Source organism: Talpa occidentalis, unplaced genomic scaffold (genome assembly GCF_014898055.3).
Source record: "Talpa occidentalis isolate TD23 unplaced genomic scaffold, MPIMG_talOcc4v2.1 talOcc4.2, whole genome shotgun sequence".
NCBI lineage: Eukaryota > Metazoa > Chordata > Mammalia > Eulipotyphla > Talpidae > Talpa > Talpa occidentalis.
The window spans coordinates 99596874-99620709 of record NW_023602073.1 but is presented as its reverse complement, the minus strand read 5'-3'; the positions used below and the strand labels follow the sequence as shown (position 1 = coordinate 99620709).

The following is a 23836-nucleotide window of genomic DNA, read 5'->3' as shown; positions in this document are numbered from 1 at the left end:
CAGTTTTCTATAAATAATTCACATCAATGTATCTTCCTTCAATTTATTATCTTCAATATGCTTGAAATGTTGGATGTCTGCTTTGCCTTTGAAGCCCACACAAACACACATACTCACACACTTCTGCTCACATTACTCTGTAGCTTTCACTGTAAACTGAGCACATTTTATTGAAATGCCAGTTTCTTTACCACTCTTGGCATTCTGTACCCTTGGCAATGGACAAACATCTTAACCTTTTTACATGAAGTTTCACATGGCAATTATACTTAAAAACATATCACTCCATTCCAGATTACTGCAATTGTTCTTATGCTTTGTTTTCTGTTAGCAAAAACAATACTGTTAGCAGCATTTCATAGCTAATGCTGTGGTTTCTATACCAGTGTTTCAGATCTAACAAACAAGATCATACAACATTAAGAAAATAAACAACCCATTTAAAAAGTGAGCCACATATCTTAACAGACACTTTCCTAAAGAAGATATACAGATGGCAAGTAAGCATATGAAAAGATGTTTTACATCATATGTCATCAGGGAAATGCAAATTAAAATAACACTGAGATACCACGAAACACCCATTAGAATCGCCAAATTACAAAACACAAAATCGCCAAATTACAAAAAATGCTGTGGAGTTAGTGAAGCAACAGAAACTCTCATTCACTGCTGGCGAAAATGCAAAATGTTACAGCTACTTTGGAAGACAGTTTGGCAGTTTTTTACAAACATCATCTTAACATATGATCCAACAATCTTGCTTCTTGATATTTACACAAAGAAGTAAAAAAGTTACAACCACACTAAAACCTGCACAGTTGTGTTATTCTTATGCGTCAAATATTGGAAGCAACCATGATGTACTTCAGTAGTCCTTAATTGGATAAATATACTATGTTACATCTAGAAAATGGAATATTAATCAGCACTAAAAAAATGAGCTAGCAAGTCATAAAAAAAAAAACCTGTGGCATATTCAATGAATATTACTAAGTTGAAGTAAATTTGAAAATACTCTCTATATTATAATGATGGATAAATCTCATTTTATATTTGTCCAATCTGTAGAATATACAACAGCAAAAATGAACCTTAAAGTAAACTATGGAATTTGGGTGATTTTGATGCATCAATGTTGATTTATCCATGGTAGAAATGTGCCATTCAGGTGAGTGGCATTCACAACTGGGGAGGCTATGCAGATGTGGGGGACAAGGGATATATGGGGGCTCTCTTTATTCTCTTCTTAATTTTGTTGTAAATATAAAATTGCTCTCATAAGCACTGCCTTTTGAAAAACAAGTTCATTATTATTCACTTAAAAAGCTGTGTTAACCATCGTATTCTACCTTTTTTTTTTAATTCTGGAATTGTTTCCTATATTATTTTAGTTGTATTTTCTTCAATCATCAGTTCCACAGTTTTCTCCTAAAGTAGTATTCAAAACTAAAATGCATTACTATGTAACACCTATTTACCACATATTATATAACAGTTTAGTTTTTTTCATCTTTTTAACCAATTCTACATACAAGAATGGGTAAAAAAGAATGAGATTCATATTTAGAATATGTCTAAATAAGTATTTAACTTTTTTTATGCACACAAGAGCTGAAGTGTGGGCCAGAGGTGGGGCGGGGAGAGTGAGAGGATTCACCAGAACAGAGTGGAGAGCAGAACAGGCAGATCTACTGAAATGCAATGCTGAGGGGAGCTGCCTGCCAGACAGGAGAGGTCTGCTGGGCCCCGTGTGGGTCAGCTCCCTGGCGAGGATCAAACTTGTGTTGCAGTGGCTTTATAGTGCTGAAACTTATCCTCTTGCGCCACCAGGGAGACCCAACATCCTCCATTGTTAATGAGAAAGCTGCTGTATTTAAACAATCATTAATAACTTTTTAAAGCTCTAATCTAAAGATTTTTTTTCCCCAACTATAGAATTCACTAAAAATATTTCTGTATCTTGAAAAGACACTCTATACTGATTCCCTGGGTGTTTTTTTTTTTTTTTTTTTTTTTTTTTTTTTTTTTTTAGGGAGGGTGCACAATTCAGAGAGAAAAGGCAGTTTTTCCACATGTAGGAAGAACACATTGTCAATGACAAAGACAGCTTGATTGCAAGTTTTGCATATCTCAATATTTTCTACTGCATGTCAAGAGTTGCAAGTCTTGGGCCTCCCCAGTGGCACAGCGGTTGAGCACTGGGCTGTGAAGCTGCCCGCAGCCTCTGCAGCGCCAGTTCCATCCCTGACCGCCAGCCAGGGTCCCACATGGCACGCAGACCTCTCCTGCTCCTGCTGCACCCACTGATCCTCTCAGCAGTGTACTTCATCAGTCTGCCTGTTCTGTTCCCCGCTCTGGCTCTGGTGAATTCTCTCACCCTTCCGCACTTCTGACTGTACCCAGTGCTTGTATAAATAAATAAATCAATCTTTATTAAAAAAAAAAAAAGAGTTGTAAGTCTTCTTTCAACTCCAAGAAGGGTTATGCTTATTTCCAGATTTTCCTACAATATTCCTCAGATTCATTACTAAGCATAACAGAAACTTTGAAAAGCAAAAATGGTTGGGATGAATGAATTTGGAAAACATTGGACTAAATGAAAGATAAATTTCTTTACAGTAGCACTGTTTGTTACCTACATATAGAAAAGTTTATTATAATTCTACAAAAGTAAGGAATAATCATTAGCTTTTCTCAAGCTTATTTGACAAAGGGAATTCATTAAGATGATTATCTGATAATACTGTTGGCAAATCCAATTTGATAAACACACTCTTAGATATTTATCAACTATCCATACCTTTGTGAAAAGGAAGATACGAGAGTAGAGGTTAATAAGAGTAAATTTTACTTGGTGTCACAGTCTTCAAATGTAAATTTTAATTTTGTAGATATTTTTACCTAGGTTCTAGAATATGTCACCATTCCCAATATATTAGTTGATGGGCAGGTTATTAGAAGAAAACATGATTTCTACATAAATATAATCTGCCAATATAAGTGCATTTATTCATTTTCACCATAAGATTGTAAGAACAGGTACATAAACACTTTTGCCAACATAACCTACATTGGAAGAGTAGAGTATAGGAATCTGTAGTACAACAGACAACAAACACTTACTCAGGTAATAGAATAATCTTACCTAAATGTGTTAATAGTCTATTGAAAAAAAAGGTAACAAAAGACAGATCCAGTTGAACAATTTCTTATTTAACCAGTTTGTTTTTAATGTCAAATTCACTTACAAAATCACTCCCTCTTACTAAGTTACAAAGTTAGAAAGTTAGTAAGCAGCTTGAGGAGTCTACTTAATTATCCCATTAGCACGTATGTACTTTGCTTCTCTGTCAGTAAAAAGATGCAATGATGTTGGAATTTATTTCCAGGTGCCTATGCTCTCTGTCCCCAATGAAATGGTGAATATAAGGTGGTCTACTTGTCTGTTATTTTTGGATATTTTTACTGGTACATTGTTTTTTTTACAATTTGGGCATTCAATACACTTGGTCAGCATGACTCTCAGATAAATAACACAGATTAGTCTTTCACAGTTCTTTTTAATGAATAGAACCTTATTAATTTGAAAGAGATCAAATGTTTTCCTGAATATCTATTTTAATACCTAGATTTACATAAATTGTAAGGTTTGAAAAAATCATTTTATTCTTCTTGAGAATCATGCATTGCCTTTTCCAATTAACATCTTATTTTCTTTATTAAATTTTTAAATGTCATAAATCATTTTTTGTGATAAATCTTTTTAATTAATATTTTTATTGAGATGAAAGTTGTTTACATCAGTTTACTTTTTTTTTTTTTATTTATACAAGCACTGGGTACAGTCAGAAGCACGGGAGGGTGAGAGAATTCACCAGAGTCAGAGTGGGGAGCAGAACAGGCAGACTGATGAAATACACTGCTGAGGGGAGCAGCGGGCAGCAGGAGAATTCTGCGCGCCATGTGGGACCCTTGCTGGCAGCCAGGGATGGAACTGGCGCTTCAGAGGCTGTGGGCAGCTTGCAACCCAGCGCTCAACAGCTGCGCCACCTGGGAGGCCCTACATCAGTTTACTTTAAAAGTGTAGGACTCCTCCCCTTTCAGATATTGTTTCCATAAGGCACCCACCATGCAAGCATGCATAGTAGACAAACATTTCATTGTGCTCCCTCCCAATTTCCTATCCCTCTTCTCCTCCCTCTCTGGTTGCTTCCATTCTACAGACAGCTTTCAAGGGTTGTTTTTTTGTTTTTTTTTTTGTTTGTTTGTTTAAACATTATCTAACACTTTGTTTTTTCTATAATCCACATATAGGTGACATCAACCTGTACTTATCGCTTTCCTTTTTACTAATTGGGCTTTGCATAATTTGGCTTAGCATAACCCTTCCAGTCCCTTCCATGTTTCTAAAAGGACAAGTTTATCTTTTTTGATAGCTGAGTAGCACTGCATTGATATACATATATATATATATTTAAATATATATATTTATTTATTTTTTAATTAATTAATTAATTTATTTATTTATTTATTTATACAAGCACTGGGTACAGTCAGAAGTGCGGGAGGGTGAGAGAATTCACCAGAGCCAGAGCAGGGAGCAGAGCAGGCAGAAGGACCGAAGCACACTGCTGAGGGGAGCAGCCGGTGGCAGGAGAGGTCTGCACGCCATGTGGGACCCTCCTCCAGTGGCCGGGGAGCAGCAGGGGATCGAACTGGCACTGCAGAGGCTGCGGGCAGCTTCGCAACCTAGTGCTCAACCGCTGCGCCACCGGGGAGGCCCTATATATATTTATTTATTTATCTCACATCTTCTTGATCCACTCATCTGTTTTGGGGTATTTAGGTTGTTTCCATATTGTGACTATTGTAAATGAATGAACATGGGAAAGCAAGTTTCCCTTTGAATTACTATTAGTATTTTTGTATTATTTGGGAAGATACCTAGGAGTGGAATTGCTGGATCATATGCAGATCAATTTTTAATGTTTTGAGAAAAATTCCATACTGTTCTATAGGGGTTGGACCAGTTTACATCCTCATCAGTGTAGGACTGTTCCTTTTTCTCTACAATCTTGCCAGTGCTGTTCTCTGATATTTTGAAATGGGTCATTCTTGGGCCTCCCTAGAGGCACAAGGGATTAAGATGCAACCTATGAAGCTGTCCCACAGCCTCCACAGCACAAGTTCGATCCCCAGCTGGCCAGAGAGCTACCCACATGGCACAGCAGACCTCTCCTGTCTCGCCCACTGCTCTCCTCAGCAGGGTACTTTGGTCAATCTGCCTGTTCTGTTCCCCCCTCTGTCTCTGGTGAATCGTCTCACCCACCACACCTCTGGCCTGTACCCCAGCTCTTGTATGCATAAATAAATAAATCTTAAAAAAAAAGAAATGGGTCATTCTCACAGGTGTGAGTTGGTATCTCATTGTGGTCTTGCTTTGCATTTCCCTGACAATAAGCGATAATGAACATTTTTTTCCACATGCCTTCTTTGGAGAAATGCCTATTTAGCTCTTCCACACATTATTTTGATTGGTTTATTTGTTTTAATTTTTTTGAGTTGTATGAGTTCTTTTTGTATCTTGGATATTAGCTCTTTGTCAGATGTATTGTATACACATATTTTCTCCCTTCAATAGGGTATCTTTTTGTTTTATTTATGATTTCTTTTGCTGTGCAGAGGCTCTGTAGTCCAAAGTAAGTTGATTGTTTATATTCTCTTTTATTTTCCTTGCTAATGGAGATGAATTCATAAAGGTATCACTGAAGTCTATGTTGTGGAATGTTTTGCCTATGTTTTTTTTTTAATGTATTTTATGCTATCAGGTATTACACCCAAATATTTTATCCATATGAGTTTATTTTTTGGTATGAGGTAATCTAGTTTCACTCTTTGCCTGTGACTGTATTTTTTTCCCAACACCATTTTTTTTATGTCCAACACCACTTATTACTTTCATTACTTAGTATTTATTATTTGCTCCTTTGTCCTAGATTAACTGCCCATAGTGGTATGGGTTTATTTCTGGACTCTCAATTCCATTCCATTGGTCTGCATGTCTGTTTTTGTTCCAGTACAATGCTGTTTTACTTATTATAACTTGGTAGTATAGTTTGAAGTCTGGACCTGTGATACTGCAATTCTTTCTCCTTTTTGTTAGGATTGCTGTGGTTATTTGGGGTCTTTTGAGGTTCCATAAAAATTTATTTCTTTAATGAACTACACTAAGTTTTTATTGGGATTGCATTGAACCTGTATTGCTTTGGGTAGGATGGCCATTTTGACAATGCTGACACTTCCAGTTCATAAGGAGGGGATATATTTTCATTATTGTGTGTGTGTGTGTTTGTGTGTGTGTCTTCTTATACTACTTCTAACAACTATTGTCTTTTTTGTATAGGTCCTTCACCTCCTTTGTTAGGATTGCTCCTAGTGATTTAATTTTGGGCAGTGTAATTGTGAATGGGATTTTTCTTTTAATTTCTCTTTTATCTCATTGTTTGCATAAAGGGAGGTAACTGATTTTTGTGTGATGATTTTATAAACTGCCACTTTGTTGAACTGATTTATTGTTTCAGTTACTTTTGAATTATAGTGGTAAAAGTGAACATCTTTGTCTTGTTTTGATCTTATTGGAAAAACTTAATTTTCATGCTAAAATTGATCTTAGCTGTGGGGGGTTTCATATATAGCCTTTATTAAGTTTAGATATGTTCTATTTATCTCAGTGTTTTGAGTTTTCATCAGAAATGGATGCTGAATTGTGGGCCTCCCTTGTGGCACAAGGGGTTAAGATGCAACCTATGAAGCTGTCTGTAGCCACTGCAGCATGATTTCAATCCCCTGGCCAGCCAGGGAGCAACCCACATGGCGCAGCAGACCTCTCCTGACTCACCCACTGCTCCCCTCAGCAGTGAACTTCAGCCAATCTGCCTGTTCTGTTCCCCACTCTGTCTCTGGTGAATTCTCTCACCTGCCACACACCTCTGGTCTGTACCCCAGCTCTTGTATGCATAAATAAATAAATCTTTTAAAAAAAGAAATGGATGTTGAATCATATCAAGTCTTTTCTGGGCATCCATTGATGGTGTAAATCTGGTATAAATCTCACTTGGTCATTTTGTAGAATCCTTTTAGTATATTGTTAGATTCAGTTTGCTGAGATTTTATTGAGGATTTTTGCATTTTGCTCAAATGGGGAATTGGTCTGTAGTTTATTTATTTATTTTTTTGGTGTTGCCTTTGTATGGTTTTGACATTATAGTAATATTGGCCTCATAGAATACGTTTGGAAGTATTCCTCTTAATATTTTGAAAGAGGCTGAAAAGGATAGGTAGGTATTAGCTCATCTTTGAAGGTTTAGTAGAACTAACTTGTAAAGTCATGTAGTCCTGGACTTTGGTTTTTTGGGAGAGTTTTGATTACTGTTTCCATTTACTTGCTTGTGATTGTTCTATTCAGTGTTTCTATTTCTTCCCTATTCAATCTCATATGATTGTATAATTCTAAGAATTTGTCCCTCTCTTTTAGGTTATTGAATTTATTAGAGTACACATGTTCAGAGTAATCACTTATTATCTTATAAATTTCTGCAGTATCTATTACTTCTCTTTCATTGCTGGTTCTTTTTATTTTAGTTTTCTCACTTATAAGAAATGAGTCTAACTAGAGGTTTTGTAACAGGGTGGTCCCCAGGAAAGGGGGAGGTTCCAGGTTTCATGCCCCACCTAAGGGAGGGTGGAGCTGAGCAGGGAGAGAAGAAGCTGCAGAGGAGACTGAGGAAGGAAGGAAGCAGGATGGAGCCAGAGGAGACCTGGAGGAGGTGCATGAAGCCTAGAGACACGTGAAGAAACTGCGCTTGCCTTTTGGTCGTGGACTGGGTGACACAGATGTGGGTGAGACCTGTGGGGAGGTGACAATGGCAGCTTGTATCTTGATTTTGATTTTGCTCTTTTCCTTCTGGGCTTGTCTGGTTGTTTCTGACCCTTTTCTGTGGGTCCCCACTGGAAGATGCTTTAGACTTGTGGCAGGCTTTGGGGCCTTGCTCTGGGCCAATCCCATATGGATGGACTTATACCCACGAGGGGACGGGTAACTTTGGGTGCTTCATTTAGAAACTAGATTCTTTGCCTTTCCTGTATTGTTTCCTAGTTTTATTAAAGTTCCTTCCCATTAAAGTCTCATTTGTTTTGTGTTGATGCGGCAGATGGCAGAACCCTATATAGAATAGGCAGGTTTGCGGAATTTGGGCTGCCTCTCTCCCTGCCCTATAACAAATTGTCTATTTCATTCCTTTTTTGGAAGAACCAAATTTTGGTCTCACTAATCTTTTGAATTGTCCTTTCACTTCTATTTCATTGATTTCTGCTCTAATTTTTATTTTCTTTCTTCTACTGGCTTTTGGTCATATTTTTTTCTTCTTTTTCTAGTTCCTTGAGGTGAGAAATAAGATTATTTACTGTAGTTTTCTTTTTTCTTGATATGCATTACTATTCACTTCCTCTTTTGTACTATTTATTTTTTTATTTTGTCCCATAAATTCTTGAAGGTTGTGTCCTCACTGTCATTTGTTATGAGGTATTTTTTAATTTTATTTTTGATTTCCTCATTAACCCAATAGTCTTATAATGTTATTGATTCTTCACCAGTTAAAGCTTCTCAATGTTTTTTTTTTTTTCAGTTAGTTTTTTTTTTTTTCAGTTAGTTTGATAACTTTATGATGAGAGAAGATGCTTAATAAGATTGCAAACTTCATGGCTTCATTGAAACTTGTCTTTCACCCAATATGTTGTCAATCTTAGAGAATGATATCTTATTTCCAAAATAAATACTCCAGTATGAGAAATCTAGAAATAATGTGTATCTCTTTTCACACACAAAACCAGAGATTTCACTTCCAGTAAGGTAATTTGTTTAAAATATTCTTTATATTGCTGTTTATTTTTTGTAAAGAGTATTGCAATAGTCATGAATTTTCTCTGAAATAATGTAGTGGATGTCAGAATTATGTCAAAATAAGAAATACCCAGTAACTGTAAATTTATCTGTGATTGGTACTTGAGTCATTTAGCTTGCAGTAAAATACTGCCACTAGCTGTATATTGAAACACTTATCACTCTGTTACAGAAGAAAAATTCTAATTCTGTCTTTTACCTTTACAAAATGAATGCAGTAATTTTTTAAAGAATATCTAGGACAATTTTCGGAGTCTGTAAGATCTAAAAATACCAAGTCAAAGGCCTGGCCCTCAGAGCCTTTTTGGGTGAGTTGCACTCTATTTACCCCATTCAGGCAATTGATGCTTTTCCTTCCACTTCTCTATTAACAGTACTAATGGACTTTGAAAGATTTGCATTTCTTCAGTAGCATTATTCTGCCTCATTTTCTTAATGCTATCCTGTGGGTTTTGTCAACCTTCCCTTTTATCTACTCCTTCAGTCTAAATTAAATTCAAACAAGCACTCATCATTTTCTATGAATATTATAAAACCTACAAAGCAAACTCTTCTGTGGACATAGTAAATAACACATCTGAAGGTAATATTTAAGTGCAATTTTAAGCAAAGTCATCCCATTTGTAATGGAACTAGATAATTAAACAAAATAAACTGCTTAAGATAACATTAAGGAGTTGGCTGCAGGAAAACTTGGCAAAGCAAGACAACATAACTAAGGTTTTTGGTTTCTTTTTTCTCTTCATTAGTTCAGGTGAAGTGCCTAGGTATGCTGTGTTGAGATCTTTCTTCCTTTTTCTCATATACACTGTTTAGTCAAGTTTCTGACTAGTTGTCCTTGCCTATGAAGTTGTTTAGTAAGCAGAATCATGAGGCACAGAATACAGAAAGGACTTTGCAGAATAGATACCATGAGCTATTTTGATCTAATATCCTTCTCTTCCCCTCTACCATCTAAGTACCCTGAGAATCTGGGTAAAAGTGAAAAGCAGTCCTTAAGACTGTGGCCACTTCTCTGTACAACAGATATTCCAATAATGAAACCAAACTACATCTCTAAAATCTACTTGGAAGATGTATGGAAATAGAACTAGTTCCCAAATAAGGGACTGTTTCCCTTAAAGTGGTTCCCTTATGACATAAACACATTTAAATTCATTTGTCCTTTCTCCCAGATAGGAAAGAGGATCCTTTTAACCAAGGCAACTCACTTTTATCACAAGCATGAAAAACAGAAAAGAAGTTATTGTTCCTGCTCTACCTGTTTTTGTTTGTTTGTTTTCAATATAACAGGCAGATAACATTGGCTTCTGACATTTCCTTCATCTAATACAAGGTTAGGACTTAGGGTATATTCACATATTAACCTGACTTTCTTGGTTCTTTCTCTTTATTCCACACTTATAAATAAACAGGAGACTACCATATTGATTTGACTACCAGAGAATTTATTAAAAATGAATCATTAAAATAAGTGTAGGCTTTTACCACTCGTCAGAGACCCTGTGAGCTGCCCCCTGATTTCTAACTGTAAGAAATACAGGCTGTGTATTTGAGGAAAGGAATATATGGGGTTAGTGCATAATCACCAGAACTCAGGCAAATAGAAATACAGGGGAAAAAAAGTATTTCAAGATCAGTATAATATTCTTAGCTATAAAACAGTCTTCTCAAGCTGAAAAACTAACCCTTGATACCTGATCACATAACTTAAACAACAATTGGGATACAGGGTGGGGAGGGGGAAGAATGCACAATGGTCTATGGTGGTAGAATATGGGTGAGTTGGTAGTGGGTACATTGATGATAATACCTGATGCAGGTTCCCCAATAACCACCTTAGTTAAAAACAAATAAATAAGAAAAAACTGCCTTCTGTGTAATGAATTCCTTTTCCCTTTTCAGGTAAGGTATCTGTTTTAATGATTATATGTTGTGTACCCACAGATTGTGTTTGACGGTTTCAGGGAAAAGGGGAAAGAATTCTGAGACATGACTGATTTACCAAACTGAGGGGTCAATTTGCTCTTTACATAGCCATAAGCTAGGATATCTTTGAAGAAAAATACAAGGATAAAATTAGAATCCAGAAAATTTGGTTGCTTCTTGGCATAATCTCTTTGAGCTATATGGTACCTTTGGCACACTAGATGCCAAGAAATCATCTCTACACTTGGAAAATTGTTATTACTGTGACACAGACCAGGGTAAAGAAGTCCCTCCAGAGATATTGACAGGAGGATTGCACTGCTCTCCTTACTGTTATATTTCAAAACTTAGCTCAAATCTCATTCCTCCCCTTTTTGGGGATTCCCTCCTGAATAGGGTTCACTTGAAACCTCTTCTCAGTGAGTCCTTTGCCTACAGCTTAGGTTTACTCCAACTTTTTCCCCCCAACCTCCTCATCTGGGGAATATTTATCTATTTGCAGGATAGGGAGGGAAAAGAATGAATACCTTTCTAAATCTTTTCTGTCTTAGAATCAGGATAAAGCTTTTGAATTTTCAATAGGAGACTGAGGATTTTGATTACTGAACTTTCTATTTCTACCAAAGTAGTTAGTACTCTCTTAAAGCAAGTTTCAATGTAAGCATGGAATATGCAGAAATGACTATAACTTAACTACCAATATATTACAATTGGTTTTGCTGGTTGGGGCTATAAACTGACTGTGTGATAGAAGTGTTGAGGAAGTAAGATGAAGTAAAGGGCAGTGTTTAGAAGCAAAGTGAATCTCCTTGGGCTCTAGCAGTAGTTCATCTTATAATTCAGGAGTGAGGGCCTCCCTGGTGGCACAAGGAGTTAAGCACCTCACTATGAAGCAATCCGCTGCCTCTGCACCACAAGTTCAATCCCCAGTCAGCCAGGGAGCAACCCACATGGTGCAGCAGACCTCTCCTGACTCTCCTGCTACTCCCCTCAGCATTGTACTTCAGTCAGTCTGCCTATTCTGTTCCCCACTCTGTCTCTGGTGAATCCTCTCACCCCCTGCATCTTTGACCTGTACCCCAGCTCTTGGATGCATAAATAAATAAATCTTTAAAAATAATTCAGGAGTGATATGAGGATTGACATATATAAATCACTCAATGCAGTACTTGACACAATTATTATTGATTTTTAATAGTGACTTGGAAAAATATCAATTTTAAAATAATGCATGGCTATCGCTCCTATTTATACATTAGTAAAAGTTTATCTTGTCTATTAGAATAAATTAAGCAATTAACACATGTACTAATGGCTCTCTTCTTAAAACTTTCTCTGTTAGAGGGATTGACTCAGCTAATTGGATACAGATAAAGTCATCACAGGAGATCCTTATATAACACTCCTGTGAGGAATTGCTTCCATGAGCCATTTATGATGAAGAATAAAATTTGTTTTTTGAGACTAGCAAAGAGAATGTACAGAGATACCCCTCATATTTTCAATATTCTCTGGCCTCCTTTCATTCTTTTTTTTTTTTAAGATTTATTTATTTATTTATACAAGCACTGGGTACAGTCAGAAGCGCGGGAGGGTGAGAGAATTCACCAGAGCCAGAGCGGGGAGCAGAGCAGGCAGAAGGACCGAAGCACACTGCTGAGGGGAGCAGCGGGCGGAAGGAGAGGTCTGCGCGCCTTGTGGAACCCTCCTCTGGTGGCCGGGGAGCAGCTGGGGATCGAACCTGCGCTGTGGAGGCCGCGGGCAGCTTCGCAACCCAGTGCTCAACCGCTGTGCCACCGGGGAGGGCCCTCCTTTCATTCTTAAGCTGAGTAAAATCTTAACATTTTTCTAGGCATTTTTCTAGGGTTAAGCAAGACTAAATCTCATGAGGCTCTTTGCTAAAACTTCAAGATTCTAGATTTGGAGAGAGGGAGGAATAGGAGTAAAGAAAGAAAGAAAAAGAGAGAATGAGCCAGTTAGCTAGGTTGTTCCACAGATGGATCAATGATGATGCTAATAAAATTAAACAATGGTAGCCCACTGACATCATCTGGGAGATACAGTAAGAAAATCTACCTAACTTATTATTATTTTAAAGACCTCAGACACTTTGTATTGAATGTAACACAATCTCTAGCCCTTTGGGCTTCACAATCTAATAAAGGAATAGCAGGGAACAGACCTCATGGAGATCTAGATATCATACACTTTTGGGTATTTTACTTATGAATTCACTACAGTGCCTAAAAGCCCAATTGTTTTCTATGATATGATCAGTATTTATCATTATTTATTTAATTTTTCATCAATTTCTTAAATTTACTATTTTCAGTATATCTAAACATACATTTATTTTTATTATAAACTAATATATACTAATTAATAAAACATAAGTCAGTCACAGAAGGACAAATACTGTATGACAAATACAGAGAAGATGAATTGGTGATTTGGGAAAAAGGAATTGGGGAGTTGCTATTCAATGCATATGAAATTTTAGTTATCAAGATGATTAATTCTTAAAATCTGCTGTATAACACTGTGCCGATAGTAATACTGAATTGTACACTTTAAAAATGTGTTGAGTCTATAAGTATTTTATCACAATAAAAGGTAGAAGTAAATGTATAAATATATATTCATACAGATTGTATATCAGAGAGGCAGAGAAGAGACTACAACTATAGAAAAAAATCCCCCTAATTCTTCTATTTCTGTAATATTCTCTGTGCTTTTTGATAATCACTTTGAAAATTGTATTTTAAAAAGATCTAATAATCATAAAGTGTGTGGCTTTTGCTTGGTGATTTTCTATAGTTTTCTGTTTCTATGTAATCATAATGACTGCCTCTTTCATGGAGTCAGTATTCTACTGGATGAGTACTTTATTACATGTCTTCTGCAGAAGCATATACTGGTTAAGAGGCTCTGTTTTTGGACCACCTGGGTTAGAATTCTGACTCCCCTTTATTACCTATGGGATTATGGAAAGGTATAACATTCACTTACGTTGGCTTCCTTATATTTAAAAGAATAGTACCCACACCTTAGGATTTGTCACAAGACTTAAAAGAGTTACTAAATGAGAATTTCTTAGAGGAGTGCTTGCCACACATTAATCTCTCAATACATGTAAATTAACATTATTCTTATCACTGGACGTGCATGCAGCTTCAGTTTTCTATAATTGCCAATGTGATGGTGCCATGAAATAGTTTTAACAGACATATACTCTAAAATATGTATTACCTTAGATATTAGAGTTCCTTAATTTATTTTATAATTATGGTATCAAAATTATTTTTAAATGTAGGGAATAAAGAATATTTGGTAGATCCTTGGTTTTCTAAAATGCATATACTGTGCCAAAACAGTCATGTGAAGTTTTATTAATGGAATTACAGGAGATATCTTCAGACAAAACTCTATTAATATTCTAATATATATATTTCATCTAAAATTAGTTGTCTCTGTTATAACAACTAACCTTCCTGACATTTAGTATTTTTCCAAGCATATCTTATAAAAATTCAGGCAAAATATGTGGAATAAATACCAAGAAAACTTCCGAAGAATCATAATTCACAGAATGCAATATATAAAGCAATGTTCAAGCACTAAATACACTCAGGTTCTCATGCATTGCTATGGAATCTTGTATACAAATTCTAAGAGTCTTTTTTGGATTGGCAGTAGAATAGAAGCAAAATAAGATTTAAAAATGTAAAGTAACATAAAACAAAATTGATTAAATTAAATTGAAATACAGAGTAACAGTTTCAATGAGAGCAGTAAAACATGTCAACCTTCAACTAGGCATCAGAGCAAAATGTGAAAGAGATCCAGAAAACCAGAACATAAAAACTACAAGTACAGCTTAATGTAAGGTCATTTAGTGTAATGGCAAACAGCCTTACATGACTCAATATGCCCCGGGGGCACTGCTGCATTATATCACAAGACAATAATTTAGATTCTGACTGAATCATCAATGACACTTTAAATAGTTTTCAATGTGATCTCTTTAAACATACAGGAAAGCATATAATAAATTTCAAAAACATGTGACAAAAATGGCTACAATTTTAAGTGCCTTTGTTTTAAGAGTTAGAAAAAAATCATAAGCAAATTATTCCAAATGACTCATTCACAAAAGGTTTGCATTTTGACTCAAAGACAGCTACGAGCCAGTGAAATTCTGCCCCTATTTCCTTCATGAGTTCTCATATGCACACTGACTAAGAGAAGCATAGACAGGAAGGTAAGCCTGAACAGGGCAGTTGTCACAATGAATCAGGAGCGCAAGTGCTACATTAGAATTGTGTTATGAAATAAATTCACTTTGAAAAGCATACACAGTCTAGTCTCCACATCCTATTTTTAGAACTAATGGTGCAGTTGCTGCATTTCTTTTTATAACTTTTTTTAAAATAAAAATTTTAACATTTTATTTTCCGTATTTCTTTTTTGTTCACTGTGACATATTCTAATTTTACTAAGACAACGATTCTCTTGAGAGCTATCATCCCAAAGAAACCACAGCAACATAGTCAAGAAGAGACCAGAACTATTGGTTCTATATTCTGCTCCATTAAGCAAGGCAAGACTGTAACAACATAATGAAACACCCAGCTGTATAATTTATTCAGTGAAAAGATTATGGTTATATTTATCCTTTCAATGATATTACAATTAAAGTTATCAACTCCTTTCAGTGTTTACATTAAAAACTGTCTCTCATAAAATACATGAAATGTCATATAATAACGCTTCTCATTCATGCCTTTCTGACTATAGTAGTAGTTGTTTAAAAAATTGAGTAAAACATAAATAAAACAGTTCTTAGAGGTTAAATTTATTTTGTATTAAATTGAAGCCAGATGTCAATATATCTTAGTAATGCAATAATAATATGACATTGTTTATTATTTGCAAATATGTTTAATATATTTAAGAAGCTACAAAAAAAGAATAAATTTCACCTGCAGATATTTGTTTGATTGTCAAGATAGTGAGTAGAGTTTTTATTTCTTTTTTCCCCTTTAAATGCTATTTCTTAAATTGCCTGAAAATACTGCCTGACAAAAGTGTTCTGGCTAATACTGTAATTTAGAAGAGCATTGAAATGTGCCCTCAGCTAGGAAAGTCACAGGTTCTTGGTTCTCCTGTTACTCGTGCAATGGGGAGTTTATAATGGAAATGACAACAGACCATTAACTATAGCACTGCTTGCAGGCATTGATATAAATATCATTACAGATTAAAGACCTCTGCAAGAATTTAGTCAAGTAGGATTAGCAAATAAACTATTAGAGCTGAAGATTAAACTGTGATAGACCAAATAAAGTAAATTTTCTGCTATATTCTCAATTTCATTTGTTTCCCAAAGTGGCAACAATTCTCCCTGGTTCGGAAAATGCCTCATAAGTGAGTTCTGTAGTTTAAGAGTGCTGGCAAAAGGTGTGGAAGAATATATAAAGTTATGGCTGATGATAAGGACATGGGAGAGGAGTCTATGGGCTCAGTGTGTTTCAACTATGGCTCACACTCCTTAAATGGGTTAGTAAAGCAGAAATTTCAGAGACATTAATGGCTGTGCATATCCACAATTCTTTATAGTATAAAAGTTGGATAGTCTAATCTTTTGGATTCCATAGTCTTGTCAATTCTCAAGGCAAATCACATGGACTTTGAAATCTCATGGGATTATTACGAGAAGCACAAAAATTACAGATATTTGAATAGGTATTTATAAGTAGTATATGCTTGATATATCAAAATACAATTGTGTGAATATTGATATGTGTGTGAAAGTGTGTATTTGTGAATAAGTACATATGTCCCCCACAAGGAAATATATTTATTTCAATAAAGCTTTTCCATCTACTTTGTTTTTATGCATGGAATGACAATAACATTTTTATCATATTATTGACAGGTAAAAATTAAAATTTCACCCATGCCTATACTCATCTTTACGTACAGTCTCAGCATTAGAGACTTTATTGGTTTCCATGTAAATCCATACAATGGTTTTGTGTGCTAAATATCCATCTAGTTCTTAATTATGCTATAGTACATTTATCACTGTGAACAAGGTAGATCACTCAACAGAGAAACATAAACTATGTTAATTTATACATTGATTTGTTAGTTCTTTCTGTCATTTCTTATCATTTATTGTATTTAGATGTTCAAAACCTGCACATACTACAGCTCTGAAAGGAAGTCCCAGGTCAGCTCTGCTTTCTTCCAGACAACACAAACTGAATCAGGAAGAAAGAATGACACTGGTCTACTAGACTGCTGTATGAAAATCAGCTGCTTCTATTGTTATTCCCTTATTTTGTGTGTGTGTGTGTGTGTGTGTGTGTGTATGACACACACTCGGAACACTACTTGGTTTTACATCTTGTTTTTCTTTTTTCTTTTTTTCCGAAAAGATTACAAAAGAAGTAAAAACCGAGGTCAATGAATCACCAAAAAGCCTAGGATGAAGAGCTACAACAGGAAAGCTTAGGAGAAAAGGTGACTATCATAATTTAAAAAATAAAAACAAAATGAAAAAACTGCTCTATCATTGTAAGAAATACCAATATCAATGAGAACACAGAAACAAATAAACAAAAACTGATGAAAGACCCTCCCTTATGAAAACATTCGGTAATAAGATGTGATTTGATTTTATGTGAGGATAAACAGTTTGAGGAAATTACATCTCTTTTCTTGAACATATTTTAACTAATATAAATATCTGAGGTTGTCAGATACTCATTTAAGAGTTAATGATATAGACATGATATGCCCTGTTGTCAAGTGAAATTTTAAGCATTTATATTTTCATTAAGCAAAAAAAGATACTAATTATGTGCCAGCCATTTTTCTGAGCACTTCTAAATTTCAAACACATTTGATTCTTCTTTTTTACACTTGATTTTTATAATAATAACATGAAGTTGATACTGTTAATATCCGCATTTTACAGATAAAGAACCTGATCCCAGTCTCCCACTAATATGATGCATTCGCAGAACCATGAAAGAATGAAACCCAGACAATCTGATTCTATTTACCAATCAGGTCATCTGTGATGCTGGTAGCAAGAGGGATTTGGGAATACGTTTAAGAGATGGCCTCTGCATTCCTAGAGTACACAGGAATAGGGTTAGTCATTTTGCAAGGCAAAGAGAGGCCAGATTTAGGAAAATTTGAAAAAATGAATAAGTGTGCTTTAAATTTAGCATCTCCTGCATTTACTGATGTAAGAAATTAAATCTACTGCATGGTCTCAAAACACATTCCATATATAGTAATATAAGATCAGTGATGTCAAAAAACACTAATAGCATTTAATTGAAGACGTAAGTGCAAACAACATTCCCTTAGTTTTGAAGAAGTCTGGAAGCAATATCTGCTTTTTGTTATACTGTATTGTTTTATCACATCGCACTGATTTATAAACTACTGATTAGGGGGGAAAAAAGAATATGCTGCACAAAACCCTGGTGTGACTCAGAAAAGGAAGCTGGTTTACTGAGAGATAGTTACAGATTCTGGGCAATTATAAAAGCAGGTACATAAAGTGAATGACAGTTTCCTGAAGAATTAACAGTCCTAATCCTCACAACCCACCAACATGTACCAAGAGTATAACTAAAATAATTAAAAAAAAAAAACAACTTGTCAATTATCTGCAAGAGAAGACATTCCATACATTAAATAATAACAAAGTATTCTGGATACATAGTCTCTAAGTAAATGCCTTTAGATGCAATACTAATGGTATAAAAAGCTTTTAAAGATACATTTAAGGTGTTGTCCTAAAGTAGGGAAAAAAAGAAAAAAGGATATATATATATATATATATATATATATATATATATATATATAGAGAGAGAGAGAGAGAGAGAGAGAGAGAGATCGAAATATTAGTATCAAACCAAAAAGCTCAGTGGAGAGAGAAAGTGAGAGAGAAAAATTACTAATCTAAATCCAGGAACTACAATGAAATTTTACAAAAGAAAGATGCACACGTCCTAAGTGAGTAGTACAACCACTAATAAATAAATAAATACTCCCAACTGGGTACATCATCATAACACATTTAATATCAGGGATAAAATAAAAGACAGTAAGAATTTCCAGAAAAATAGTATACAAAAGAGTAATAATCAGAATAGCACTGGGCTTTTCAATACAACCCAGGAGACTAGAATAATGGGAAAATGACTTCATTATTTTAAGGGGAAATACTTTTCCACCTAGAATTCTAAGAAGCCAACTAATTAATTAAGTATAAAGGAATAATTAAGATACTTAAGAAAGTTAGGGAGTTATAATTTTTTCCCATGCACTCTATTATGGAAGTTCTTGAAGTGGCTCTCAATGGCATGAACATATGCCAAGAAAATCCAATAACCATCAAACAATGGATTCAACATAGAAATAGAAACCTGGCATCTTTATAGTAGACTTGGACAGAAAACCACATTGAAGCACTCGGATTGGGCATCTGAAGACTGAAATCTCTAGCGAAAAGGTAGGAGACGACAGCAGAGTAACTTGTATAAGCACATTTTGAAAAAAAAAAATATTAAGGTTATATCAATTTCAAAATATGCAATCAAAACATTTTCTTCCTAATTTTCTGGAAACTACTCAAAGTAACTAATTTGTTATACATGTTTAAGCTACTTGTTATTTTTTTAAAGATTTTTTAATTTGTTTATGCATAGCAAAACTGGAACCAGAGGTGAGGGAGCTGGGTGGAAGGGTGAGAGGATTCACCAGACACAGAGTGGGGAGCAGAACAGGCAAATGGACTTAAATACACTACTAGGGGGATCAGCAGGTGAGACAGGCAGAAGTCTGCTGAGCCATATATGAGTTAGCTCCTTGACAGGGAGCTAACTCAGACTACAGTGGTGATAGCATGATAGTGTGGTGGTGTGAGTTTAGATTATTTGAGTTATAGCTTGCTTCTTGATATAGCAAGAAACTTCCCTCTTACTAGAGCATTTGCTCTGTCCCACAGGTTTTGATAGTTCATGTCTTCATTTTTGTAATTCTCTAGATGTATATTTTCAAAATATCTCTTTTGATTTCTTAATTAACATTATAGTTATGCAGTGCAAAGTTTTCTACATGGATCTGAGTTTCTTGTCATGTTGTTTGTGGTTGATTTCTAGTTGATACCATGGTGATAAGATGTGAGGCTTGATATTTTTTCATCTTCATGAATTTACTAACAATTTAGTGACCCAACATGAGCTCTAATTTCTAGAATGTTCCATGAGCATTTGAGAAGACTTATGAAATATTATATATATATTTATATGTAATATATATGGAACTACAAAATAACTCAAATAGGCAAAGCGATTCTGCAAAAATGAACAGAGGCATTATATCCCCAGAATTCAAATTAACTACAAAGTAATAGTAATCAAAGGAGTATGGTATTATTGAGAGTCCAAAAATAGACCCACAAATATATGGGCAGTTAACTTATAACAAATGAGTCAAGAATATACAATAGTGAAAAGAAAGTCTATTCAACAAATGGCCTTGGGAAACAGAGTGCCACATTCAAAAGCATGACAATACACTATTGCACTACCTCACACAAGATACAAAATTTAATTCAAAATTGATCAAACACTTGGATGTATGATCCCTAGCCATAAAATGAATATAACTTACATAATCAAAACATTCTGGGACATTGGTTTCAGTGATGTCTTTGGGGACACAAATACAAAAATAAGCAAATGGGACAACATCAAAATAGAAAGCTTCTGACAAGTGAAACAAACTATCATTAAAATGAAAAGATACCCTACTATATGGGGAAAAAAACTTGTATCTACAAGGGACCGATATGCAAGATCTAAAAAGAACCCATAGAACTCAATAACAAAAAGAAACTAAAACACAAGCAAAAAAAAAAAAAAAAATGGGCAGAATAACTAAACAGGCACTTCTCCAAAGAAGAATTACAAGTGGCCAACAAGTGCATGGAATAATGTTCATCATTTTTAATAAAATGGTTTTCTTTATCTATATACATATATATATGTGTATATATATATATATATATATATATATATATATATATATATACACTAAACATTTTCTTAAATAAACTTCCGGAACACATAAGATACTGTAGAGATGTCTATTTGTTAGGTAAGTATAACTGCAATTATAAAAGTAAAATTCAACATCTTTAATGTCACATTATCTTAGGATTTAATAGTATCTAAGCATGTAAAAATGAAATCACAAACCATCATTGAGCAAATGATTTTGTTTCACACTAAAATGATTACAAATATATGTTAAAACCTAATTTGTGGAAGAGAAAATAAACTTTTCTGAATTATTCTATCAAACATAAATAGTGTATTCTGATGGGTTTTGAATATGCATACTAAGAATATATGTTTCTCAGTGCATATTGACTGTTTTCTAATACTCTATAAAAATCATTGATTGTGAGTTTTTCCTTGGACTTTTTTCAAGATGTTACTATTTCCTTATTATCTATAAATGGAGTATTCAATTAAATATTATTTTAACAAAATAATATTTGTTTATCTTTATCTTTGTTTATCTTTAGTTTTTATAAACTGGAAAAATACTAACTTTGTTTTTACTGGAGAAAATTAAGCATTAAGAAAGTAGGGTCAGGGCCTCCCCGGTGGCACAGCGGTTGAGCGCTGGGTTGCGAAGCTGCCCGCAGCCTCTGCAGTGCAGGTTCGATCCCCAGCTGCTCCCGGGCACCGGAGGAGGGTCCCACATGGTGCGCAGACCTCTCCTGCCGCCCGCTGCTCCCCTCAGCAGTGTACTTCGGTCCTTCTGCCTGCTCTGCTCCCTGCTCTGGCTCTGGTGAATTCTCTCACCCTCCCGCGCTTATGACTGTACCCAGAACTTGTATAAATAAGTAAATAAATAAAAAAAATAAATCTTAAGAAAGTAGGGTCAGTAGCTGATGTTGCCCAATGCATTTACACATCATTGGACTTTATATAATAAGATCTTTTCTTTTTCAATACACTGGTGCAATGCTGCGGAAACAAGCTATCAGTAGAAACAAGAAAAATATTTCGTTAAATTAATGTTATTCAGATTCTTAGATTATGTTGCCATCCAATTTTGTAGAGTGAAAATTTAGGTGAAACTTTACTAACAAAAGTTCACTAAGATCAAATTTCCCTTTCCTGTTTGATCAAGTTCATTCCTAAAACAGTCGGAGAAGAGAAACGTTTTTAATAAACACATTGTAAGCTGATATCTACAAAACTTTCAATTCAAGTTGCTGAAATTGTATGATTTCATTATAAACTCACTATAGAAGAATGATTCAAGAAATAGTTATTTATTCAAAGGTACAAATTACCCAAAAAGTAATAACAAACTAAAGTTTCAACTGCAAATATGTAAAAGTTCTAGTACACATTGTGATGAACAGTCCTAATAAGCAGACTATAAGACAATACATTAAATCTCCCTAGCACTCCTCTTATATTCTGAATTCCATTCTTTTCTCCTTACCTGGATCAAATGCCTCTCAAATCTACCAGAGCCAAATTCCTCCTTTAAGTCCCAGTTAAATTCTACTGACTTGTCTGAATAAGCCAGTCCAACGAATGCTCAGTCCGTCTTCAAGCATTTTTGATACATATTGATTTTATTACTTAGGGTTTTTATATTTTATGACTTAGTTTATTTTGACATCTCCAGTTAGGGTTCATATTCCTGGAAGACAGGTTCTCTCTGTCCATCGCTAAAAAGGTCACTATTTCCCCACACATTACCACAGAACCATGTACATTATTAACTAGAAAGTTATATAGATAATAAACACTTTATTTTTCTTCAAAGAACATAATCTAATTGTATTTCAAAAGATAAACTTTGTATTTGTTGATCAACATGACATATTTGTTAAGGACTGTTTTTAGGATCCTGGGACCAAACTGCAGTGTGAGTATGTGTATTTGCAGATTCCCCAAACCAACAAACAATTTTAAAACATTGCCTCCCCAGAGATAGCATGTGATTACACATGTTAAGGGCTCAATGTCCCAAGACCTCCCCTACTTCAGATTACAGTCACAGCCCAAGCTGTTACCTGTAATTTTAACAAACTGGCTACAAACTGGTTACAAGCTCCTCCAACACCCTCCTCTGACTAGGGGCCAGCCACAAGTTCAGGTTGTTAGCTGTACATTTGACCTGCAGGCTATAAATCAACAGTTCCCATGATTCCCTCCTCAGGTTCTCCTAATTTGCTAGGGCAGCTCACAAAACTGAGCTTTTACTTATGGAGTCACCTATTTATTATAAAGGATATTATTCAGGACATTTCTCACATAGTTGGTTCTCTCAACCCTTTCTTAATTTTCCCCAAAGGTTACCTCATTAATGTAACAAAAGACAACTTTACTCCCAATACATAGGAAAGTTCAAAGTTTTTGGATCAGTGAGCCAGAAACTATGAATAATGTTCATATACTCCTCATATATATTTGATTATCTGAATGACCAGATGAATATTTTTTTCTTTTACATCACAATATCATGGGGAACGAGGAGGATCAAGTAAGTCTGAAGATATTTTTTTCACTTTTAAAGAAAAAAGGAAGCTAGGAGAAGTAGCAATAAACATCCCTTTTATTCTTATTCCAGCATTGAATGTGTATATGATGAGCTTTTAAAACTGAGAAAGTATGAACAAAACAATTTTGTATATATAATCATGGCATCTTTTTCTGCCAGATAGAGTGTGGGCAGACAATTTTAGAACATTTTGGACAGGTGTTATGCCCTCTCTGTAAGAACAAACAAACAAAAAAAATGAATTGAACCTAATGGAGCCCCACCAACATCCTTTACTTAAAGGCATGAGGATAGAAGGTATGTCTATGTCAAATCAAAAGG

The 23836-nt window shown here is 34.9% G+C and overlaps 1 long non-coding RNA gene across 5 annotated transcripts in view; it reads right to left on the bottom strand.

Annotated features, from left to right (window-relative positions):
- LOC119253389 (uncharacterized) overlaps positions 1 to 23836 on the bottom strand; it is a 264080-nt gene that overhangs the window by 217306 nt on the left and 22938 nt on the right. The gene's annotated exons all lie outside the window — the stretch shown is intronic.